The sequence below is a fragment of the Myodes glareolus genome, chromosome 14 (genome assembly GCF_982192425.1).
Source record: "Myodes glareolus chromosome 14, mMyoGla1.1, whole genome shotgun sequence".
NCBI classification, from domain to species: domain Eukaryota; kingdom Metazoa; phylum Chordata; class Mammalia; order Rodentia; family Cricetidae; genus Myodes; species Myodes glareolus.
In genome coordinates this window covers 37,136,928-37,164,175 of record NC_142039.1, presented here as the reverse complement: position 1 = coordinate 37,164,175, position 27,248 = coordinate 37,136,928, and the positions used below count along the sequence as shown (strand labels likewise).

Sequence of the window (27,248 nt, the reverse complement as noted above, 5' to 3'; positions counted from 1 at the left end):
AATTCCACCAGCTCTTAATGCCACACAGAAGCTATGATGAACACCCCAAATGCCAAGGCTCATAAATTACTAAAGACGTCAGAGAACTCCAACAAGGTATATGATCCCACAGGTAACTGAGCATCAATGCCATTTTTAATACTTACTGACCCAAAGTGACAATAACTTAGTAAGAAAATAACCACAAAATTATACAAATTGAGGTTTGAATGGAGTTCCCTTTTAACGTGGAAAGAGCTAGCTAGCAGACTGGAACACTAATGGAACTTATTCTGATAATGATGCCTAATGCAGGGCTCGAAATCTTTTCAGTTCATGCTGTTGACATGAATATTTAAAGAACTGTGTTCAACCAAAAAGGAACACAGCCTTTCTAGGGTGCTTGGCTGCAATGGTGGCACCAGCACTGGTATCTGAGATGCTGCTCCTGGGCTGGCTGAGGACCATTTGTAACGGAGTCATGGGCACCTAGAACCAGGCATGCAACACTCCAAGTACTCACACGAAAAGAAGAGGCAATCAGAGACCGCACAAAGAGAGGAACGAAGAAAGGCAATGGCTCAGAACTGGAGTTTTGGGCTTTCTGGAGCTATTTTTAGAAGTTTGATCAATTATGCAGGAAAATAAAAGGGGAGAAACTAATGACTACTTTTGTACAAGGTCCACGCTTTAGAGTTAAGTGACCTTTTTAAAATGCTTTTTTTTTCTTTTCTTTCTTTCTTTTCTTTTCTTTTTTTTTTTTTTTTTCTGGTGTTTAAAAATTTCACATGTGACCCTCAGAAGAGGTTGGAGTCTCTCCCTGGGGCTGGAGCTATGATGGAAGAGTGGGAATCCCATCCTGGGGGAGGTGCACAGGAAATGTGGTCTTCGGAAAGAGGAATGGAAAAGTAGCAGGCGTGGACATCCTACCTGGGGATAGCATGCAGGAGGTAGAGTCTTCAGGAGACAGGACAGCATCGCAATACAGTGTGGGTCTTTAAGAAATTCACTTTATTTTAATTGTGTGTGGGGGGGGTATGCATACATGAGTGTGGGTGTCACTGAATGCAAAAGAGGGTGTTGGCACTTCTATGGTACCCTATCTTCACTCGCCCCTCCAAATACACATTCCTCCCTTATCCACTTGTTTTGTTTTGTTTTTTTTTTTCACCAGAAGCCCCAGTTCTAAGGACTGAATCCTTCCCTGGACTTCTACTTTCTGACTGAGTCAACAGCTGGGAGGGGCATGCAAGAGAGTGAAGGAAGGAGGGAAATGTGGGTTCTCCCGGCTCACACCTAGCCAATAACAACACCTGAATGTGTAGTAGGAGACCGCTTGTTTGTTCCTGGCTGCTCAGCCTCAAAATAACACAGAAACTATATTAATTAAATCACCACTTGGCCTATTAGCTCTAACTTCTTTTTGGCTAGCTCTTACATTTTAATTTAGCCCATTTCTATTAATCTGTATATCAGCACATGGCTGTGGTTTACCAGCGAGATTCCATCCAGAGTTTGTCTCTGGCAGGATTACATGGCTTCTCCTAACTCTGCCTTCTTTTCCCCCAGGATTCAGTTTAGTTTTCACAGCCTACCTCTATTTTGCCCTGCCAGGCCCAAGACATATTCCTTATTAGCCAGTGGTATTCACAATATACAGAGGAGAATCCCACATCATGAATGTGGTGATATTTTATTTTTGCTTGTCTGAAGATCAGCGTGTGGAGCTAGCTACTAGTTAGCCATAGAGGCCAGGCAGTGGTGGCACACACCTTTAATCCCTGCACTCAGGAGGGAGAAGCAGACAGTCTCTGTGAGTTTAAAGCCACCCGAAACACATAAGATTGATCCAGTCTAAAAGAGAAACAGAGTCAGGTGGTGATAGTTCACACCTTTAATCTTAGTACTTGGGAGTCACACGCCTTTAATCCCAGCACTAGGAAGGTAGAAACAGAAAGGGATAAGGCTAGGTGGAGAGAGGAATATAGGTCAGGAGGAGAAAGGAGTTCACCACATTGAGTCTGAGGTTTCGTAGAGAGAGCATTCAGTGGAGACAACATCCAGTCTGAGGATTTGTAAAGTCAGGATTGCCTTTTGGCCTGAGGATTTGGTAGAGATAAGAACACTAGCAGTTGGCTGCCCTGTTTCTCTGATCTTTCAGCATTTACCGTTATATCTAACTTGGGTTTTTTTTAATTATTATTAAGATTTAGTAAAATTCACACTACACCTGAAGACTCGAGTTTTTTTCTTTCACGCCTCCCCAACAATCTCTTTTCCTCCCTATTTTGTGAACATTTCTGCCCCACATAAGTGATGCCAAATACTCCATTGTTGATAGTTTCAGCATTCTTCACTAATTTCCCTTAATCACTGAATCCACAGCAAATTCTGGAATAGAAATTGAATCTCATGGTCCTAGCTAGGAGTGTACACTATACCTTACAACTCTGAGGAAAAGAAGTCAAAAGAGCTCAATACACTTCTAAATGTTAGAGAGTAGGACAGTAATCACACTGACTAGAAAGAAGCAGCGGGGTCAAGGAAAGGCTGAATAAGGTGCCGCAAATACATTAGCTAGGAAGAACTAGTTCTAGTGTTCTGCAGCACTGTGAAGCTATGAACAAGTGATTACATATTTCTAAATAATTAGAAATGTCCAAACATTCCCAACACATATAGGCTTAAGAAGATGGAAATGTTAATTACCCTAAATTTAATCATTATATAATGTAAGCACATATGGAATTGCTTCACTAATATATAGAAACATGATACTTCAGTTAGGAATAAAAGCACCCTTCTTTTGTCACAGCATAGAAATGATCTAAAAGGAGGGCAGCACAATCCATCAGGCCAGAAAACACTGTGCACAGTAAGCAAGTTTGAGCATCTAATCCCACAGTAAGCCCTGCCAGCTGAGACACTTTTCAGGACTATAAACTCTGAAGTTGATAATAGATGCTATCATTAAAGAGCATTTGATGTGATGTTCCTGGTCTCAAATTCAGGGCAGATGATGCCTCCCCCTTGTGATGTTTTCAAAACTTACGTCACAGTTTACACAACAGTCTCATCAACATTGTTCAGATGTTGATTTCCCTTCCTTGAGAATTCAGGGCAATCAAAACAATAATCCTACCTCATTCTTGTAAAGAAACTAGTAAGTTAGAACTCTCAAAAATATATGTTGAAAGGTTAAAAAAATAGACTAGCCAAAGCTATTTCTTTAAAGAAGTGGAATAAAAAAGGATGCTACGTCCTATTCCCAAGCCACTTGAAGTCAAGCTTACAGAATAAAAATCATAAAAGGTGATTGATGACTTACTCCTATCAGAAAAGTGACATTATTCAGAACCTCTGACTTTTAACACATTGTAAGTTCTAAGCAAAGCAAATCACAACAAAGAACAAATTTCCATCACTCTTATTCTATGCCCATGGGAAGATCAAAGTGCACATATGAATCATTGCTAAGAACAGAGGATAGATGATAGAAATCAAAAGAGAAAACTTAAGGGCTTAATCATATTTCTAAAACAAAGCCCCTCTCCGGACTGTATTCTCTAGAGATGGTGACTCAGAGTCACCAAATACACTGACTCCACACCTCACAGTACGAAATAACAAAATAACAAAGTAGGCTCTCTGCTCCTCCCCATTCTAGAGACCGCCGCTTCTTTTCGCGCAGTGCCAGCCTTGTTCCAGAGACACGATGGTGAAGGTCGGAGTGAACGGATTTGGCCGTATTGGACGCCTGGTTACCAGGGCTGCCTTCACTTCTGGCAAAGTGGACGTTGTTGCCATCAATGACCCCTTCATCGACCTCAACTACATGGTCTACATGTTCCAGTATGACTCCACCCATGGCAAGTTCAAAGGCACAGTTAAAGCTGAGAATGGGAAGCTTGTCATCAACGGGAAGGCCATCACCATCTTCCAGGAGCGAGATCCCACCAACATCAAATGGGGTGATGCCGGTGCCGAGTATGTTGTGGAATCGACCGGTGTCTTCACCACCATGGAGAAGGCTGGGGCCCACTTGAAGGGTGGGGCCAAAAGGGTCATCATCTCCGCCCCTTCTGCGGATGCCCCCATGTTTGTGATGGGTGTGAACCATGACAAGTATGACAATTCCCTCAAGATTGTCAGCAATGCTTCCTGCACCACCAACTGCTTAGCCCCCTTGGCCAAGGTCATCCATGACAACTTTGGCATCGTGGAAGGACTCATGACCACAATCCATGCCATCACGGCCACCCAGAAGACTGTGGACTGCCCCTCTGGGAAGCTGTGGCGAGACGGCCGTGGCGCTGCCCAGAACATCATCCCTGCATCCACTGGCGCTGCCAAGGCTGTGGGCAAAGTCATCCCAGAGCTGAACGGGAAGCTCACGGGCATGGCCTTCTGTGTTCCTACCCCCAACGTGTCCGTCGTGGATCTGACATGACGCCTGGAGAAAGCTGCCAAGTATGACGACATCAAGAAGGTGGTGAAGCAGGCATCCGAGGGCCCACTAAAGGGCATCCTGGGCTACACTGAGGACCAGGTTGTCTCCTGCGACTTTAACAGTGACTCCCACTCTTCCACCTTTGATGCTGGGGCTGGCATCGCTCTCAATGACAACTTTGTAAAGCTCATTTCCTGGTACGACAATGAGTTCGGCTACAGCAACAGAGTGGTGGACCTCATGGCCTACATGGCCTCCAAGGAGTAAGAAGCCCGCCCTAGACCACCCACCCCAGCAAGGACACAGCAAGAGAGAAACCCTCGGCTGCTGAGCAGTCCCTGTCCTAACTCAACCCTTGACACTGAGCTCTCCCTCACAGTTTCCATCCCAGATCCCCAGATAGCAGGAGGGGCTTAGGGAGCCCTACTCTCTTGAATACCATCAATAAAGTTCACTGCATCCCCTCAAAAAAAAATAACAAAGTAATATTTATTTGTCTTCTGTGTAGAGGTTTAGATAAACTTGTAATTTAAATAAAGTATTGGTTCTTTTACTCCAAATTCATGTATTTCTGTTAAAAACATAACTTACAATAACTAACATCTGATTAGTCAGAACTGAGAATATTGAAGTTTCAGAAATTCATGTAACATCCAGGAGAAGTCAAAGAAGCAAACTTTCCAAATCTTATTTATCACGTAACAGGATGCTTAACTGTCAATCTGACAAAATCCATAATCACGTTGGAAATAGCTCTGGATGTGCCTGTAGGGGAAGATCTCAATTAAGTTCATTGACGTGGGAAGATCCATCTTAACTGGAGTGGAACCCTTGTCTGGCCTGGATCCCAGACTGACTGGGGGAAGGGAGTAAATAGCAGTGTGGTGTGCATTCATTCTACTTCTGATTGTGCGTGGCATATGTGCTCAAATGCTTCAAGTTCCTGCAACCTTGACTTCTCCACTTTGACTGACAGTACCCTTGAACTGTAAACCAGCACAAACTTTTCCCCCTTAGCTTGCTTTTGGCATGCATTTTATCATGCGGTAGGAAAAGAAACTAACATACAGCTGCTGTGGGGCAATGGTCTTTTATCCTGTCACTTGTATTATTTTAAATAAAATGTTGATTGGCCAGTAGACAGGCAGGAAGTAGAAGCAGGGTGATGAGAACAAGAGAATTCTGGGAAGAGGAAAGTTCAGTCTGCAGTCATCACCCACATGTAGAGGACGCAGATGAGAATACCTCGCTAATAAAAGGTACCAAGCTATGTGGCTAACACAGACAAGAATTATGGGCTAAGATATAAAAATTAATTAGTAAGAAGCCTGAGCTCATAGGCCAATCAGTTTATAATTAATGTAGACCTCTGTGTATTTCTTTGGGACCAAACGACTATGGGACCTGGTGGGACAGAAACCTCTGTCAACAAATGGTACCAATGTGGACAACTCCATCCACAGAAAACCTGAGAGAGCTTGGAAAGTAATTCTAGATACAAAATAACAGTGCTAAGCATGGCTTATTGGTAGCAGCAATTTCTCAGATTTGCTCTATTTGCTAGAGGCAAGCACATCTCATTTAAGAGAGGCTTCCAGACTCAACATTAGCTGCAAAAACCTTGTAGCCCTTTTAAGAGGCTCTGCTGCAAAGCACTAAAATGGTGTTTATGAATAGCCAACAGCATGCTTCTTTGTGGCAGGGACCTTGAAACGCCATAGAGTTGTGGCAACAAACATGGCTCTGGCCAAAATCTCCACCATAGGCTAGACTCTCAGAAAGCTAAGGAATGGGTGGATCCAGTCATCAAAGCCATAGCTTTAATCCTAGCCATATCACTTAGCAAAGTAAAGACTCAAGTAGTCAAAAAAAGAGAGTTATACAGTAAAGATAGATTCAGATGGAAAAAAACTTGAAAAGGTTTAGAGTGTGTTTAAAAATATATGTAGGCTTGGAAGAGGAAAGAAAAAGGATAAAATACTTAAACAAGAAAGAGAGTAGTTGGGTGTGATGGCACACACCTTTAATCCCAACACCTGGGAGGCAAAGGCAGGCAGATCTCTGTGAGTTCAAAGACAGCCTTGTCTACAGAGTGTATTCAGGACAGCCAAAGATATACAGAGAGAACTTGTCTCAAAAAACAAAAATATTAAAAGTAAAAATAAAAGAAATAGAATTTAAAATAAAGTCACATAAAGATGGAAAATACACAGAGAGTCTGGACTCTGTATATTATTGTGTTGTCTTTGAACTGTATAACTGCTGAGGAAGGAGCAACAGCTGCTAAAAGACATTTGATTATGAATACTGCTGGATTAATTCAACATATATATTATGAAAATGTTTTGTCTTCAAAATTTAAGTCAAAAGATATGTTACTTTGGAGAAGAGGTTTTGTTTCTCTTTCAACAGGAAATGTTTTTGTTTCCATGGCTTCATTCTGGGCTAAGAAAAATCAGATTTGATCAAGGAAGACCCCCTAAGAAATCTCTAATAGGAGCAAATGGCTCACATGATTCAACATTTCAGAGGACTTCTGTTGCAGTTTCCTCTGAGTTCTACATCCAGAACAGTTTCAAGACTGCTGACTGAGATGATCGAGAATCACAGAATTTTCCAGTCAGGACTTGACCATAATTCTAAATTTTCTTTAGATCCCCATGAGATAATCAGTGCCCCCAAACAGCAGGAAACAGCCTGAAAAATTATGCCCACATTCCCAAAAAATTAATTATGGATATTCATCTTTGTTTGGAGTGATGGTTACAAGATGTTATGGATAATGGTCTGGACAAAAAGCTAAACAAAGGATGTTAGAGTCAGAGTTCTTGTTTTAAAAAGAGGGGAGGAGTGCTGTGGGACAATAGTCTTCTATCCTGTCACTTGTATTATTTTTAATAAAACGCTAATTGGCCAGTAGCCAGGCAAGAAGAAGAGACAGGACAACCAGGCAAGAGGTAGGCAGGGGTGATGAGAACAGGAGAATTCTAGGAAGAGGAAAGGTCAGTTTTCAGTCATCACCCAGACAGAGAGGAAGCAAGATGAGAATGTCTCACTGATGAAAGATACCTAGCCATTTGGCAAACATAGATAAGAATAATGGGTTAATGAAAGATATAAAAATGAGTTAATAGGAAGCCTGAGCTAAAAGGCCAACCATTTTATAATTAATGTAGATCTCTGTATGTTTATTTGGGACTAAACGGCTGTGGGACCTGGTGGGACAGAAACCTTTGTCAACACACAGTTTCTCCATGAATGAATTAGTCTTCTTGGTGAATGTGTTACTGCACTCTTTATTTGATAAACCCCTTCATCCTTTTTAATCTTTACTCTTCTAAAGTCACTCACACAAACCCATAGCATCTACCTCTCTTGACAGCTCACTGTAAATAAAAAATCTAGTGCCCTACATCCCAGGTGGATTTCAGTTTAACTGAAAATCCATAGGCAAATTGCGTGGGCACAGAAGTTAGGGATGTCTGCTCTTGATTACAAACTCAATGTGATATGGAGCGTTAAATAAATCAAAGAATTGAAGTCATTATTCTGGACATTTAGTGCAGAAGCAAAACTAGATCATGAGCTGATGGTCTCGAAGCTGTAATTGCATAGAATGTACCCTGAGCATTGGCTACGTAAATTAGCACATAATCTCTGTTCAGTGTTCCCTCATTCCCTTAAAGCAGAAGGCTGACAACTCCCAAATGGCTAAGTGTTCTGGATGGTTGACTCAGCTCTACTTTTGTTTTTTGTAGTTTAATTTGCATTTTAATGAAACCATTAAATTTAGATTTTTAGAGAAAGATGTTCCTGCAAACCTCTCAAGAGGAAGAGAATCATTCTGTTAGTTACATTTTGGTCCAGAATATATGAACTAACCTCAAATTTCAGGTTTAGTGACATTCATATAAATGAAATAGCAACATCCATGAAGTTGTTCCTAGCCATGAGCCAAAGTGATAAATAATTTCTGGCTTGCTCAAATCCCTTGATGACTGACTCTGCTCCTTCATGTGGAAATAACAACTGAAACCAGATGAGCTGCACCTGGCTTTAGATGTCAGAACAAATGTTTCAAGCAACTCAGTGAAAACAGACGACTGCAGCATTGGGTGATCATGGCTGTAAATTAGGGAGAATCTGCATGTTAAATGAAGGCATTTTTACACAAAAATAAAACTTAGGGCTTTCTTCCAATAGCACGGCACCAATCCTTTCTTCCACACTGGAAACCCAAGGAACAGTCAACAACCAAATACCTACACAACTCTTAGCCGTGAAGAAGGTACTGTGTTTGCTCTGTTCAGAGAGACTGAAACATGGAGTGATCGTTGCTCCTTCTGACCTACAATTGTAGGAAATGTAGCATTTTCATCACATCTGACTTCTTTTTTCCCTCCCTTCTTCATTTTTCATTAGGATTTTTATATAAGATGTAGTTTCATTTAAATAGACAACAATGATGCTGTATTATGCTTTAAGATATATCCAGAATGAGCAGAGGACAGTTTCATTTTGTAGAAATCTCTTTGGAGAAACGAAGGGTAGAAGCAACCTCTAGAAATGTCTAGAATCTGGAATATCTCTACATTCTGCCCATGGATATAAAACTTCAAATGGTCCTGAAGGAGCGGGGGTTAGGGAAGTTGGTGGGTATGAAATGAAAGAGAGAAAGGACTACATATGAGAAATAGGCACCTTACAGAATGTTAAGTATCTATTAGTTTTCTCATTACGAAGAGAAAATATCTGATGAAGCCAACATAGAAAAGAAATGGTTTCCTTTGGCTCATGGTCCAAGGGTGCAGTGCATCATGGTAGGAAAGTAGCTGATTGTACTGCATTTGCAGTAACGAAGCAAAGAGAGATGGATGCTGCTGCTCAGCTACTTTTCTCCCTTTTTCTTTGGTGGAGGATCCCCACGTCATGCAGCAATGCTATCCCCATCCAGACTGGGTCCTCCTGCCTCAGTAGACATCATCCAGAGAGCCACCACAGGAGTGCCCAGAGGTTTGTTCCCATGGTGATCCTAAATCGTGTCCATTTGGAAATCAAGGTCAGCCACCAGGGAAATAAAGATGAAAAGTAAAACGGCTTCATAATATATATGTCACTGCGTGAGTGCATGTTTGCAAGTGCAGTAAGTTTTGTGTGTGAATATGGACTGGATAAACCTCTTTCTAGGATTACGAGCCAAACTACAGAACTACATCACGCATTGGAAAGACAAAACTACAAAGTTCAGCACGAATCTAAATTATGTCACTGGGTGACTTCACACAGTCCTAATACGTAAACGCGGTTTGAAGCTTCAACAGTGAGGTGCAGAATGTGTTGTTTTGGCTCGTGTTAGAGCATCTTGGAAGACTGATGACTAGTAAACGCATTTGTGGGACTTGCTGTACCACAGACTCAGACCTGGGCCCAGAAGATCTTTTCATTCTGAAGCCTAACTTCCAGACAGGCTGCTACCAAGATCAGCAGGCAGCCTTCATGTAAGTAGATACTTACAGATCATCTCAATGAGGCCAAAGATTGCTCCCATTTGTCAGACATGGGCATGAACGTATTCCCGAGTAGTCACTGTCTCAATTTAAATGGATAGTTTGAACAACGTCCAGAAAGGTGAGCTAATACCTGATTGTCTTGCTTTGGCCAGGTACTATTTTTCTCTCTCAGGGTAAGTTATGAAGGTCCAGTGAGTCAGCTATCCTTGTATGATTATCAATCCATATCTCACATAGGGTCTTGATATTCACCTGCTTTCAAGCCCAACATTATATTCCATAAATTACAATCCCTTCCAGGTGAAGGTCAAACAACTAGGATGCATACATCCACATCTCTAACTTCTGTATCTGAATAATTCAGCTAAACCAGATTCAGATAAGGGGGTGAGAACTTTAGAGAATCATCAGAGCCTAGTTAGGCCTCACCTCTTCCATTGTTCTTTTTACCATGAAGATGACAACCAAACAATTCAATGAGTAGAATGGGTGTACTGAGAGCTCGGAAGGAGAAGACCTACCCTTCTACCAGGCTCCAATCCCCTCTGTCCTGTCAGTGTGCTCTGGAGTCCAATTCAATGCAGTATTTCCTTCTGAGACTTGGCTTTAGCTTCTGGTAAGCCAGTGAAGTCAGGAAGGAACTGAATGACCCAGCTATCTTCAGCCCTTCACAACTGTCTGGAGAATCCTCCTTTGCTCTGATAAAGTACTATACTATCTCAGTCCCCATTTTTGTGCCCCATCATGAGCCCGAATATGTGTTCTACTTTGTAGTGTAGAACACATGTTAACAATTTCAAAATGTATAAAAAAATACATCTGTATATATTTGGAGAATATGGTTTTTCAGAGAAGGCTAAAGGGGTTCAAGCATGCCACTCAAACACACACTGAACAATGTGCATTATAAGTGTATATTTTAATGACTTCAAGTTCTGAAGCTCCAGTTGAAAAGCAAGCTTGTCACAGAAAGGCAACAAATATCAACGCAGACTAAAGCTCTTCAAACTGTCCTCTTGGCCTTACAGAAGGTCTTTGGTGCTTCCAGCCTTTAATTTCTATAAGATTCCCAAACCTGAGATGATTTAAATATGAGGCTGTTTACAGAAAGACACTCTGGGAGGAATGTGAGCTACGTGCTAAGGAGACTTTTCTTCCAGCACCACACACTGGAACAGCATCTACAAGCTGCACCATGGTTGTTAAGAGTATTGAGCATTACAACAAAATTATAATCAGATCACTTTTGTTCATAAAGCACCACTGACTTCTGCTTCCAAAAGAACTGTTTCTGTAACATTCTGAAGGCTTCAATAATCTTCAGATATAACCTTAGCCCTTTTTTTGATGCCTCACAGTCTGTTATCCATTTCTTTAATTCACACACCAAGATAGGAACGGCTTCCTAAGAGAATGAGATGCACAAACTACATGCCAAGCATTTTTATCCACCACATTTAGCCTTGGACTTGTGTCAACAATGGCTTCTGTTGTCCTCCAATGTTCAGTAAATATCAGAGTAAACCTGAGACTGCCGTAGCTCCAAGGACATCCTCGGCTTTCCTGTGTCTCTGTGTACAAGGGTCAGAAGAATTCACAGTCACTGTGTATAAAAACTTAAAAATTAAGTGGACATTGATGTGAGTGCATAATTTGAGTCAGTCTGTCAGGGCTAAAATTTAGAAACAGCTCTCAAAATGCTTGACAATGTCTACATTCATTGTCCCAGCAGCTTTATTCCTCTGAACACACTCAGAAATTAATCAAAGACATCTTTCCAAGAATGCTTTTTTAAATTTATCTATGGTAACAAAACCCTAGAGACTAAATATTCACAAATGGGGATTGCTAATATTTCTATTTAACTCATGGTAAAGGAGAAATCAAAAACCACCTCCACCCAACATCTTCAAAGAAATATACTTAGCATTATTTTCAATCAATAATGAGCTGGCAAGAAAGTTGGGAATTACAGGCCAAGGAGAATGGTATGGGAATCTCTAACCAGAGGACAGCTTTCTCTGTTTGGAAATCTGTTTTGAAAGAGCTGAACATAGATAAGGCTAACCCAGGCTGGGGATCATCCCAGAACACCTGTACCCTCTTTTCTCCACCTTAACCTAAGGTTGGCACTCTAGAAGATTACATTTTCAGAGTCGTGATGAATTAAGAAGTATCTGTTTGTAGGAGGCAAGCACCAAAAAAATTGTCTCTTTTGACCTTGCTCCTTGGGAAGCAGAATGAAACCCATTCCTAGAAGTAGAAAACACAGCCTGACTTCCCTATGTGTAAAGTGATTGCATAGTCCTACCATCTGTGTGGTTAACAGGCAGGACTCAAGCCAAGCATTTCATTTTACGCAATGCTGAGTGATGGTGCCTCAGGTCCTGGACTTAGCAAACACACATCAGTAATCTAAAATGGGGAGGCATTCATTTGTATTTCATTGTAGGGGAAAGTTATGACTGTAAGAAAATTATAGAAAATATTGGGATAGGTGATAGGTATATATAGATGATGAGATAGATAGATAGATAGATAGATAGATAGATAGATAGATAGATAGATAGATAGATAGATAGACAGACAGATTGATAAATTGATCTTTGGATCTGAAGACTTTAAAAGAAATATATTACTAGAAACTTTATGCAGCAGGATTGAATTACAAGATTTCCCATTGCTCTCATAATTTTAGTGTTTCCCAAATGCTCTAAAATGTACATATGCTTTAGAAATTACGCAAAACAGTTATTAGAGAAAACTTAACCTTTAAAAAATATACTGAATTATAAGGAAACATTTGCTGTAATTCTGTAATTCCTGGCATGGTCTGGCCCCCCTAACGTAAACACTACCAGAAGCACAGATGTGAGCTTTGCATAGCTTTTATTTCTATTGTTAGACACCTGCTGGACACCAGAACCCCCAAGGTAGAATTACAGATGAATACAAACCAGTCCTGATCTCAGGAATGCACGGCTTGGACAAGGATCCCAAAACACAGTGAGTGTAAAGCCCACCTCTGACTGATGGACTCACACCAGGCAGAGGACAGTACCTCACCCAGCCTTGGCTAGCAGTTGAGGAAGAAGTCAGAGCTTTTATGTGAAAGCACAGGAGTGACTTAGAGGCAGAAGGGATGAAAATCAGTGCTTTAGGTAAAGGAGAAGCACCTTGTCCCCACCTCCATACAGCCCTTCATTTGCTATTCCCTTCTGTGTTGATACAATGCTGTAGAAGCAGTGGTTTCCTCCAGTACTGTGTCGTCACTCTGTTAGAAGTTTGGTGAACTCGACAAGCTCGTGTTATGGAACCATCAGTGCGCACATACTTACTGTGTAAAGGGATAAAAGACAGAGACACGAGATAAAAGCATTAGCTCAGAAGACTTCTATTTCCAGAGTGCAGGCCACGGCAGGTCACCAGATGAGACAAGAAGATATGGATTAAGAATAGAATACTCAAACGATGAACACCGCTTGAGGAGAGGGGGCAGCACAGAAAAGCAGCAGAAGAGGAGTGAGATACAGGAAGGATGCGGAGGCTGAGATAGCTGGGGTCACAGCAGGCGAGGGAGAGAAAGATAGGCTGAATGGAGATGCACAAACAGGCACATCCATTTACGCCACAGCTGCTTAACTCACCTGCAATTCTGCAAAGAAACAAAGCTGTAGTAGGCATTACTGTAGCTGTACTTGTATGCTAAGCTCTGCTTTAAGATCCTGGAACATGTCTGTGAACATTACCAAGGCTTTTTCCTTGTGGAAGTGATATGTTGTGAGATACAATGAACGTAATTTCAAGTACTGTTAAGTGCTATGAAGAACAAATAAGAGGAGAAAATAGAAGCATCCACATACTATTTAGTGGGAGAAATTGCAGGAGACCACAGAGTTCCTTGGTAATTTCCAGCATCCTCACAGTTTTAACCTCACTAATGGGGTAAAGAGTGCATTTGTGGGGTGCGCAGAAAAATCATATGCAGCAAGAGCCCACAAGAGATGGCGCTGGCCTGGAGAGGCTTCCGTAGTGCACAGCTCAGGTAGGGAGTGATGACAGGTGACGGTGTGGGGTTGCCATGCGATGCCTGCTTGTGCCTGATCCAGACTTGACAGATGCTGGTGGGGTACACCTGGAAGAAAGGGTCGACTGGGGAGAGAGGTTGGCCTTTAACAACTTACTTCTGCATAGAGGGCCCTGGTTTTCCATTTGTGACTTGGCTTGTGCAGAGGACTGGAACTTGTCTGTACCAAATGGGTTTCCTCTAAAGCCAAACTCTCCTCGTGTTAATTATGAAGGACCGTGAAAGTACTCAGGTTAATGCTGCTTTTAATCCACTGGGCAACAGACAGAGAAGAGCGAAAGTTGGCGAAAGGAGGGTGATTAACAGGCACCTGACTGAGGAACGCATGGAGATTTTCTTAAGTGAGGGTCTGTAGGCTGAGAGTCATACAATCATCAGATATGTAACTATTTTCACATCTTGAAAGAAACTGCGTATTCTAAAGTGCTGGTGCCTGCTTGGTGCCAATCTTGTGACATTCCGCAGGTCAAGAGAACTTGGTGATTGAGGGAGGTCAACACCAGCCAAGGGCCCGCTGGAATGAAGAAAGCAAGCAAGTGCTCACTGTTTCTGTACTCAACCCTGCACTCACTTGCTGCCCTGTTTTCCCTTCCTCTATCCCAAGAAGGAACAGAGATAGAAGAATTCTGAATTGAAGAAAAGTTATCTAATGAGGAACTAAAGTCATAGAGGGCATGTCCTTTCTGGGTTTGAGTTTTTAAATACATACTCCATGTGTTTTCCTTCTTGGATCTCTGCAGGCCTAAGAGTTGAACTTGGCCAGCTGTCAGCATTTTGCCATTCACCCTGTGGGCAGATTCAGTAGGCATCCATCCTAATGAAATCACAGTGAGGTATACCACCACAGTTCTCCAGCTCATGTCTTGATTGGGATGAGCACACAACAGCTCCGGTCTGGCTTACCGCCCACTTACATGAAGTGAATATTGATAAAGAACCGAGATGTAAATCTAATAAATCTAATGTTTAGGTTAGAGAACAAGATACTGGTTTCTACAGAATGTTCTGAAAGAAAGTCAGCCTTTGGCTTTCAGATACACTCTGTTCCCAAAAGAATGATGAGCCAGACATCTAGGCAATGAGCTCAGTCGGATCTCACTGACAAAAGGCTCACACACCCAGCTAGGTTCTGGATTGTGTCATATAAAAACTCAAGGAACCCACTATGTTTTGCTAACAAAGAAAGGTCTCCAGTTTGAAGTTTAAAATAGTATTTGTTTAAGTCACGTGGACAACCAGGAAGCTGGGTACCACCACACCCAGTTCACAGAAATTAGAGCTATATCTAGAAACCCATGCCCATGCTCTTAGCAGCTTCCTGCTCTGTGGTGCTGAGATTACCCAGGTCACTACTGGGACACCTAAGGCACCTGCAACACAGTATTTTGGCTAGGGGAAGGTAACAGTCCTGCCTAAGTGTGAGTCTGTTTGATGCACAAGGACACTAAGACTAAGGGTGTAACCAAAGATATCTTTGATTCACCTAGAATTCCATTAGCTAGAATCTTGTGAATACAAAATAAAAATGACTACAAAAATCTTTCTTGTCGGGTATACACACCATTCTCTTTCTTTCTTTGTTTCTTTTCTTCCTTCCTACCTTCCTTTCTTTCATCTTTCTTTCTTTCTTTCTCTCTTCCCTTCTTTCTTTCTTTTTTTAGGAGGGCAACACAGTAAATATTGAATTCACCCATGTTTATTTTCCATATGCTTTTTATACCCAAATCCAAAAGGAGGGAAGAAGACAAAAGACTACTTTATCATGATACAAAGAACAAACAGAGCAATTACTTCTTCACTGCTTGAAACATCCAAAAACTATGGCCTGAATTAAGTATTCTGCACACTGCTTTTCTATATGACCATGAGCCTGTGCAGTTCCTCCCTAGAAGAAGTGAAGACTATTTCTACATCCTTTTGGTTTGAATTTTTATCCTGTGATTTGCTGCATTTGGAACACATAAGAAATGACATGAAAAAAAGAGATTTGAGAAGGCCTTACTTAAAAATATATTGTTTGTTTGTTTGTTTTAAACTTGAGAATCCAACCCCACCCCCTGCACTGGGTCTGTTGGGTGATGTGACATTTGAAGCAAAGTCACTCCACTGCTCCAGCTCATAATAAATCAACCACTGGTCCAGTCAGTGTGGCCATCCCACAGCAGCCTTCCCCAGCAGAAGCACCTCAGACCCCAAGAATTCCTCACTCGACCTGTGGGATTGAGAAACAAAAAATGGTCATTGTTTTCAGCCCTAAGTTACAGGGTGGGTCTTTATACAACATGTTAATTTAGGCACAGAATTTAGGAGAGCATTATCTGACACCCTTGAATGCTATCAGTAGTGTGAAGTGACTATGTGTCCACCTCAGTCCAAATCACACATCTCTTTATGAGAATCTGCCATGCCTGGAGGCAGATGCCCAAAATTACAGCTCTTCTTGGACCTAGGAAAAGAGGATCACAGATTCAAGGTATTCCTGGGCCACACAGTGAGTTCAAGGCTAATCTGGACAACTTAGTGAGCTCCTGCTTATAAAAAGCAAAGAGAAATAGGGATGTAGCTCAGAGGTTGAACACCTGCATGGCACACATCATGCTGTATGCTCAATCCTCAGTATCAGAAATGGGTGGCGGCGGCAGGGCAGTTAGAAAGAAAAAGATTACGATTTTTAAACTCCATCAGGCTTAGAGAAATAGAAAGACAAGTCTACAGAGTTGTGTGACTGGCATGTGGGTCACAAAACGGAAGAGCAGGTTTCCTTCTGACTCAGATGAAGGGAGGCACTAAGCATTGGGTGTTTATGCCCCTCCAAAATTCCAAGTTGAACCCAAATCCTCAGTTCTATGGCGTTAGGAGATAGGGAGATAGATGAAGTCCTACTTGTGGAGACTCTATAACAGAATTGTCTCCCTATGGGAGAACAGTATAACTTTTACCATGAGCTATGCCATGTAAGGATGGAGCAAGGAGGCAGCTGAATGCAAACCAGGAAAAGCCTCCACACCAGACCTAGACTCTGGCCTTATCCTGTATGCAAGAGATACATATACTTGTTGTCCAATCCACAGCTTCTATCTGTTCAAGCAAAGACAGAAGGTTCCCCCAAAGAGGTAGACCTTGTGCTGAGAAGCCAGTAGAAAAAAAGAGAGGTGAGTGAAGTAGATTGATGCTGGGGTGGGAAAAGAAAGGAGGTAGGGGGCTAGAAAGGTGGATGTAGAGTAGATAAGTGAAAGAAATCATAAAGACAAGCATGGAGCAATCTCTCTGGGCAGCAGAGAACAGTTCGCCTGTTTAATCCTCTTAAACAGGAGAATGTGGGGGATATTTTCAATCCTTTCCAAGAAGCCCTGGTGTTCAAAGAGAAAGTCATTATGGATTGTCAGGCTGTGTAGTCAACTGCTTGATGAGTGAGGTTTGCTAATTGCTCTGTGGTTTCCTTTCTCTTCCTAATTAAATCAATTAATTTTAAAGCAGACCTTCAAGTGGGGTGACATCATTTATAATAATATAATAACATCAAGATGGAATCCTGAGTTCATCCATAAACTTTTTCACCTACTAGCAGGGCATTGACAGGGAAAAGGACTTACTCTTCTCGAACACCATGAAATTAGCAGATGCCAGGCAACAGGCAAGCACTCCTAAACAGTGAGGTGACATTAAGACTCAATCTGAACTGCTGGGACAATGTTGGAGTAACTACAAGAGAGGAAGAAGAAAAGGAAAGTAGATGGAGAAAAGGGAGTAGCATCTCTTATCTACAATGTGCCGTAGGCCATGCCAGAGGAGCAGCGAGTTGCAATTGAAGTTCCAGATGTCAGCCCACCAGAAGGGAAATCTCTCATGGGCCGATCTCATTTAGGCAAGGCCACCGAACTACAGACCTCAGAATGTCTTTTGCTTCTACTGTGCTTTTATATGTTTGCTGCGGCTCTCTTTCTCTGGTGTGAGTGAATGTGGGGGGAGCTCCACTGCCTGTAATATGTGTTTATCTCTTAAAAACATCCCATTCTACTGAGCATTTTTACTTGTGGATTATCAAGGAGATGACCCCTCCCTAAACTGTACTGTATAATTTGATAATAATAATGATAGCTTATACAAAGTTTTGATGAATAAAAATAAATACAAGGATATGTTTCACAGCCAGAGTCTGTGAGTCTCATATAAGGAGCTGCACGGATGGTAGCTCAAGTTAATGACTAACAATTGTGTCCCAGTAGCCCAGCTAGCTTAAATTCTTTTAACTTTAATGTTAGGAGATGTGTTCAGAGTGCATCACAGCTGAAACAAAGCTTTGAAAATAATGAAGTTAGACTAAGATGTTTTTGTTAAATAACTGAGGTGAAAAATCCAAGAAGACAATCTAAAGTTTTAGAAAGGGACATAGTTGAATACGGAACTCTTTGTGGTCAGGCAAAAAGAACAAAGCAGCTCAATTATTACTGGCCAATGTACTCTCCTTGCTAGATATGATTGATGACCAAAAGTGATGATTAATTCCTTATACCCATTTATGTTCTTAATCTCCTGATATAAAAATTTATTAATGAATTTATATGTATCCTAAAGATTTAAAGTAGAGCTGACTGATTCTTTTGCATATATAAAAGCTTATATTTGTGATTTCTTTAAGATTCCTTATAAAATTACCTTTCAAGATAAGTAATAAAGAAATAGGCCCTTTCTTTGTAACTGCAAAATGCAGCCTGACAGTAAAAGACCTGACAAGAACTTCTTGCTTGCTTGCCACAGGTTAATCTATAACAAGTTGCTTGGGTTTGAATGTACGTGGGTTCTTGGGATAATTTGTTTTTCACCTGTAATGCATAAAATGTTTAATCATGTGAGGGAGATGAGAAACATGTTTTACCTGTAATCATTCACTTGAAAAATGGAATGCAACTGTCTTGACTCTTGTACTGCCTGGAAGATTCTGTTGGGGTATAAAGCTGTAAAACAATATGAGATAGAGGACCAAGAATAAAGAGAGGAAAAAGAAGAATAAGAATAAAGAAGAAAACCATCAAGAGAGGTTGTGAGTGCCTTTTTCCCTAACCCCCCTCAGAGAGAAAAGTTTAGCCTCACCAACTCCACGGATTCCTATCAAAGCCATGTGCTGCAGGAGGCTGCCCCCCCCAGACAGTGGTAATGAAGACCAATTACAAGAATGCTGCAGCTAAAAGATAAACTAAGAAGCCATCAATGCAGTGGAGCATGTCTGCATAACGTCTAAAGGAGACAGCTTAGACTGAAACAGAATTTAGGAGCATTAGTCTCAGTTCCACCTTAGCAGAACTTCCTTAACTAAGCACAACTATGAGCCTGTAGGTGTACATTAAACTATATTTACACTCCTGGGGAACACAACTGTCAAATGCATTGTGTTTACCCATCTAAATTTAAATATGTTTTCTGAGGAAGGAAATTTTAAAAAGGTGTTTTGCAGAACTAGCAATATACAAGTGCTCATTGAAAATAAAATGATGAATGTATGTATGAATGAGTGAATGAATGAATGAATGAATGAATGATGAAAGGATGTCCAGAGTACATGGTTCACCAGGAACACACAACAATATTCTAAATGAACCAACCAATCTCTGCTTAGGTATATTATCTTTCCAAATCAATACTTTCATTCATTTATCTGAACTGTTTTTTCTCATGCAGTATTTGAATGACATACATATTTTAAATTGGCTCACTACTTGAAAAATATTTAATACCTCTATATATTGTCTCAGATGCCCCCAGAGATCCCAAAACAACACAGACTATTACTGCTGTTCTTGCTTGCCCCCCAGAACTAGGGGATGCTACTACTCCCCTGCTGACAAACTCTTAGGTGTGATGGCCAATACTTTAACAATGATAAAAGAATGCTCCAGGAATATTCCTTAATTTGTGGCAGCTATTGTGTATTGTAATAAATTCCCAGCATTTAAAAGTCAGTCTACAATGAAGGCAAAATATCTCCCCAAGTATTAAATGTGAAATCAGATCAGAAGCATTGAGCAGAGCTCAAAGGTTTTCTAGACCATGACTTTGGCCTACTCTACCATCTCCATCTCTGGGAGGTCACTGGGGATTAAGATAAAGAACCACTATAATCCCTGGGGGACCATGCAGACTGTGAACCAACATTCGGGAGAATAGCTGCTGTATCTACCATCCAATACCCTTGGCAGCCATTGATTTCAATTGTTTTTTTTATTGTGAAGTATTTGCATATGCATAATCTGGTGTTTTAAGGCCAATACCCAAATCTGACAGTAAAACTTACTTATGTTTTATATATAATAGATGTACACACTACAAAGGTGATTTGTATAATATTTTTAATAATTTTGTGCATAAAACAAAACAGATTGTAGAATTTTCCACTTCTGGTATCATATTAGTTCAAAAATGTTGGAATGTAATATTTAATATTTAAGAGTTTTGGAGTAAGGGAGCTCCAATCTGTAGAATAGGAAATGCAAAGCTACAACGGAACAGCAACTATAAAGCCCTTGAGTGTCTAAAAGTAAAGTCACATGGACTCAGAGGGCTGACGGGAAGAGACACCAGGTGAGAAGGGTAGGTTGACCGACTGCAGGGCTGAAAATGATGAGGGGCTGGCCATGCCTTGGTGCCAGCACTAAGAAGTGATAACAGCACAAAGCTGGCAGCCCTTATAGAAGCTATGAGAACTTCTATATGGGAACTTGGACACTCCACTCACAGGGTTTCCCAACAGAAGCCGACCCTGAGCCTCTCTCTCCATGGAAATCATCTCCTTTCCAATACTACATGTTGTCTGCGTGCCAAGTCACCCCCTTCGGAGTGAGAATTATTATTTGAGAGTTGGGATGGCAAACCCTAACAATCTAAAAACGTAAGTTTTACCTACGAAAGTACATTATGGGTATATGATGAATTGTTCTGGTAAATGATTGTCTGAAAACACTGTTTAGGGGATTTGCCGTGATTTTACTTAAGGCTTCAATCCATGTTAGCCTTTTGCTCATGGGCTATGCTTTTTAACCTGGGAAGCAAGAGTTAGGGTCGTCACACCAAAGTACTTCAGTCTGACTTAAAAGGCGAAACCTATTTTCTACCAGCATTGCAGGCGAAAGTACAGGCTTGGGCGCTGCCAGTTTTTCTTTTGAGGATTCTCTCATTGCTTGCAGATAGCTCCTCCTTGTTGCCTCTTCACGTGGCCTTTGTTTGTGTGTGTTTATTTCTGCATCATAGTCTCTTTTTGCAAGAGTTAGAAGTGATCAAGATCCTCTTTGGTGGCCATGGTTGTTCTTTCTTTTAAAAAGTATCACTCCTTTTCTATTGAGAATTCCATACATATGTTGAATGTGCTTTGATCAAATCCATTCCACTTCCCTTCCCCTACAAGGCTTCCTCTCCCCTCTCCCATGACATTTCCTTTCCAGTTTCATGTGCTGTTTTATGTTGTTTAAATCCACTTAGTGCTGCCTGAATGTGCACGGGAACTGGAGCGGAGTTAGTCTTTCAGTGGCTGTATCCCTGAAAGACCCCTGATACTCCGTTCCTCGGTATTCCTGGGTTACCAACAGCTCTTCAGGCAGGGAACGGGACTTTGTGAGCTTCTCTGTCATTGATGCTGGGATTTTGGCTGGCTTGATGGGTAGTCATAACCACTGAGAGCTCATGTGTGCAAGTGGTGCTATCGTGTCCAAAAAAATGTTGTGCTGCAGAGATTCACTACTTCTGAGTCTTACAACCTTTCTGGCCTCTCTTCTGAGAAATTTCCTGAGCCTTAGAGGAGAGGGAATATTGATATATAAGATTTATCATATATTGATATATAAGATATATCATTTAGAGCTGAGCGGTCCATAGTCTTTGTCTTTTGATCAGTTGAGCATGTCTGTTAATTGGCATCTACAGTGAAAAAAAAGCAGCTTTTCTGTTGAGGGTTAAGAGACACAATAATGCGTGCATACAAAGTGAGGAGCTTAGCAGGGAGCTCCTTACCATGACAATTTAGCAGAATAAGAGTAGAAATTTCTCCTTTAAGGGTTTATGACCTCACTTAAGAGGTTCTGATTTTTGATCCAGGTAAAAGCACCAAGCAAGGATTCCATTTTGTGGAGATGACTTTAACTCAAATTAGAAAGTGGTTGGTTACTCTATAACATTTGTGCCACATCTGCACCAGCGGGAAAACCTTACCAGGTCAGTGTTGTTGTAGCTCGTGGGGTCTGCCACTGAGTAATATTATTGTTTTATTTCTCCCCTGGGATCATGCAGGCATAAAGCATGCAGGTCATTAATCTATTTGACTTCATGTTTTGTGAATTAAATATGTGGTATCTTCAGTAGTAGGATCTTACCATCAAGCCCTCGAGGGTAACTAAGAACAATGGCTATGGTCTGTAATATCTAAGGGATGGGGAATCAATGAAGAGCACTGACAAAAAGTGTAAAATGATGTAAAACATGCTTGATACTGGGGTTTTATTGGATATCCTACGGTATCTAGGGAAGGCATCTTTGTCCCCTGCCATCTCCCAATATAGGATAATTTCATTTCAGTGCCTTTTATATATGCATAAGTATTTTAAGAAGCTTGTAGGGTAGTAGGTTGGCAAACATAGCATTCTCAAAGGTTTTGAGTGTAAGTTTTCCCTTCCCATACTCCCTCCTCTACCTTACCCTCTCATCTCCCACCTCAATTAACTTTTTCTGCTCCATATTCCCCTGTCCCTCCTCATACCACTTCTCTTAAAATCCACCACGAGGCCCCTTACTTGTTTCCCAATTTATATAGGTATTCTAATTTAAAGGTATATGTCTAAAATAGATCAGGGCCCACCCTAGTGGCTTTATTTGTTTTCTCTTTAAATATTTTTTATTAGCATATACAATATTGGATTACTAGCATATACTAGTTACTAGCATACACTAGCATATTGGCTTTCACTGCATTGCTTTCAGATAAAATGTGGTTGTGTTGATGATCTTCCTCACTTTCTCCTAATTCCCCAGATCCGTACCAACTCTCTCCCCTCCCACCTTCTTCCCATAACTTCCTCTCTCTTTGTCCTCTTCCCATATTTTCTCCTAAAACAGTCTCCTTTCCAGCTTCAGAGTCTGTACCTACACTCATCCTAGTGGCCATCCTTTAACTCCCCACGTCTGTAACAAATCCTGCTACATTCTGAGGCACCGGGGACTAGGGATTCAGTATATGAATTTTGGAGACACAGTTTAGCCTGTAGTGTAGATAAGGATAGAACCAAAGAAAGCTGAGAGTCGAGAGTTTGGGGTCCTTCTTTCCCATGATACATCTTTTCTTTCCAATAATGCAATATCTGTGTTCCTTTACCGTTCTCTATTGGGTTTTTTTTTAAGGCTTTATTTACAAACAAAATGCTAATAGGCCCCAAACACTGAAACTAAAGGTCAAAGGAACATTTATGAAACTACCACTTTCTATTTTAAAGTCTTATATGGAGGCATTTGCATCCCAGGCGTCATGTGAGCACATCGGTACAAACAGAGATCCATCTCCTTCCACAGAAAACGTACTTCTCTGAGCTCTCTTCTGACTTTTCCCCATTTCTGTCAGCTTGTTTTGTGAATATTGCTGTTGCCACTACTTGCCTAAGCTCTGAAGACTCGTTGCTTGTTTGCTTATTTATTTGATTCTGGATCTTGTTGGTTTTTGTAGCATGTTCTTCTTATAAAATAAAATTTTACATTTACTACACTTAAAAATTTAAACCAAACAAAACAAAAAACTCTGATGCTGTTGCGAAAAGCACAAGACAAACGAAACCGCTTCCCAGCTACAAATGGGCTCAAACCTTCTTGAAGCTCATTATCTTTTAAAAATATATAAAAATAGCTTTATCATAGCAATGCATTGTTATTCATAAGCCTTCATGCTCACCAAGGGCACCTTCTCCCACAGAAACAGCGGTTCTCAGACAAGTGACCTTAACAGAGACGCCAACTGCTGGAAATCTGTACATACTGTGTACATTGTACTATACTGATATCTCAAATTAGCAATAATTGGAGTGCTTTATAAAGAAAGAAATGCAGTCTTGTGTTCACACTGTCCCTTTAGCCCAGATTTCAGGGCACCAAGGCCGGAATCTACTTTCTTCTGTAAGCAAGTCTTTAATTCACCTTTCTTCTCTCTGGAGTCCATTCTTTCTCTCCTACTTCCCTTCTGTGCTTGGAGTCTTTATCAGACTTCTGAGTTTACTGCCATGGCTACCATTCTTACCTTCTGTCAATATTCATGCTGCAAACCATAGGGGAAATGAAGCTTTTGTTTTTGCCTGGCAGTGCACTCTCTGCTTCACAGTGTTATCTCATCCTACTATCTAAACTACAACTGTTAAATAAGAATGTGATTAAAATACGTAATTTTAAGTGTTCTGGTAGGTATATTAAATTGAGCTAAAATTAGTAATGCTGTATTTCTAAAATACTATCATTTAATGTATATTCAATATAGAAACAATTATGATTGATCGAACATTAACATACTTTTAGATACTTGGTTTTCCAAGCCCAGTGTTTATTAATATTTACCGCACATCTTGATTCAACTAACCATGCTCCATATATTCAACAGGCACATTGCACTAGTGGCTGCCATTCTGAAAATACAGCTCTAGACAGTAGGTGCTGAAGATGCTGTCATGGAGCATGCAAAATGTCTACTTAGGAGGTCCCAAGGTTACACTGCAGAGACATAATGAACCTCAAATTCAGATATACACAGTTTAAGCATTCTTTTTGATAAATTAGTTGATTGTGTGTGTATATATGAGCTTGCACAAATTTGTGTGAACCACTTATGTGAAAGAGGCCAGAAGATGGCATCAGAGTCCCTGTAGCAGATATTTGTGAACCATCAGGTAGATGCTGGGAATGGAACTTATTCTGTAAGAACAGTGAGTGCTCCTCACCACTGGGCCATCTCTCATCTACTTAGAGATACAACTTTTAACATTCAACATCATTTAAAAACTGAAGGCTTATCTATTTCGCCTTCAACTTAACCTGCATAATATTAACATTAGAAAGGACCGCGAGGGGTGCGTCCACCCACTAAGACAGTGGGAGCTCACCAAGGCCAGCTGGACTGGAACTGAAGGAGCATGTGATCAGACCAGATTCTCTGAATGTGGCAGACAATGAGGGCTGACTGAGAAGCCAATGAAAATGGCACTGGGTTTTGATTTCTACTGCATGTACTGGATTTTTGGGAGCCCAGTCTGTTTGGATGCACATTTTCCTAGACCTGGATGGAGGGGGGAGGAACTTGGACTTCTCACAGGGCAAGACACCCTGACTTCTCTTAGGACTGGAGAGGAAGGAGGATGGGGGAGTGAAAGGGAAATGGGAGGAGGTGGAAATTTTTAATAAATAAATAGATAGATAGATAGATAGATAGATAAACTTAAAAAAAGTTTTACCTTTTTCTTAGATAATAATCTAATTTCTTAGATAAAAACCTATTAATTTATCTTTTTCTTAGATAATAATCTAAGAAATTAAAGTGACAATGGATGAGTGTTTTCACTACCATGTTTTCAAAGGTGGGTTCATAAATTTGGTGAGCTAGTAATTAAAGCATAAAGAATATCTCATCATTTATACACAGATAATGTAGCTATTTAAGTTGCACATTCTTCAGGAACTAGCAGTGTTGGCTAATAGGTCCATGACAGTGCTATGTACTTGTATCTATCTGTAGCATACACATTATATCCATGCAATCATTTCTAACTAAAGAAAAGTAAATGCCATCTCACATTATATAAAGCATGAAACCACTTAATAATAGATCTCGTCATCAGTCCGGGAAAAAATAATCAGTAACATACAGACAAATGTGGCTGAAGCAGAACTGCTTCTATTTGTTAACAGAGCAGTACAGCTTATAAAAATATGGAAAACTTGAGAATCTGTATTTGTGAAAAGTTTAAAATCAGAAGAAAAGACAAAAAACAAACAAATAATAAACAAAATTTAAAAAAAAAACCCTGAGTTCAAGGCTCAGTCAGATGGAGAAGGACAGAGTAATCATGGTGAGAGATTCTGAGCAGTACCCTGAGGGAGGCTGATCAGGCACGGATGGGAACAGGGAAGTGGCATGGCTAGACCTCTTAAAGTATTATTTATATGTTCCCTGTTTATTAATTCAGAGAGGGAAGCAATTTTCATGAACAAGAAAACCAAAATGTTCCAATTATGTCAAATTTGTCAGGTCATAAGTTTCTTGGAAATAAATTACTGAAACAAATGAATTAGGTTTCTTCAATCTAAATGGTAATTCTCCATGACAGCACAGATTTACATCTGCTGCTCAACCCAAGGGGACATTCAAGCAAACAGCCTGTAAATTTTCATTGTGAATGCTGGAAATAGAAGGCCAGAGACTCCAATCCCATAGCCAGGCGCATTTTCAGTTGCAAAGCAATATTCTGGTGAAGAATACAACAGAAACTGCAACTTTGAAGTATTAGTTCCTGCATTACCATCTGAAGGCATGCCAGCCTTCGAGCAGCAGCTTCATTTCATTTTGTTAAGTAATAAGATGATACATTGTGGGGCTGGAGAGATGACTCAGAGGTTAAGAGCACTGGCTGCTCTTCCAGAGGTCCTGAGTTCAATTCCCATCAACCACATGGTGGCTCACAACCATCTGTAATGAGATCTGGTGCCCTCTTCAGGCCTGCAGGCATACATGGAGGCTGAACACTGTGTACATAATAAATAAATCTTTTTTTAAAAAAAAAAAAAAGATAATACATTGCCAACCAGAATCCAGATGGATCAGGGGAGGGGAACAGAACCATTTTGAATGTGCACAGCATAGGTATTGAAGAGATCTAGAAGCCACAAAAATAGTGAGGTATGTCAAAGATTCACAAATGGGGCAGAGGGAAGCTGCTCTATGAATAAATGGAGTAGAAGTTGGGATCCCTGGTCACTTGGCATAAGTTGGTACCCAAAAGAAAGAAGTTCAAGGGAAACAGCTCTGCAAACAACCACCCAAGGAGAAGCACCTTGGTTTCTTCTCCATTCCACCCACCCTTCAGGCTCCCATTGGCCCACTCTTGTTAGCCAATCTCAGCTGAAGACAACTGAAATAGTCTTGGATATGAAACTGCAAAGCCTAGGTCACCATCCAACAAATAGCGCAGAGAAGGAAAAAGACAGTGGCTAAGGA

The 27,248-nt window shown here is 40.8% G+C and overlaps 1 protein-coding gene and 1 pseudogene across 6 annotated transcripts in view; one reads left to right on the top strand and one right to left on the bottom strand.

Moving 5' to 3' along the window:
* Amph (amphiphysin) overlaps nt 1-27,248 on the bottom strand; it is a 209,664-nt gene that overhangs the window by 117,345 nt on the left and 65,071 nt on the right. The gene's annotated exons all lie outside the window — the stretch shown is intronic.
* Nucleotides 3,640-4,731, top strand: LOC148119788 (glyceraldehyde-3-phosphate dehydrogenase pseudogene; annotated as a pseudogene).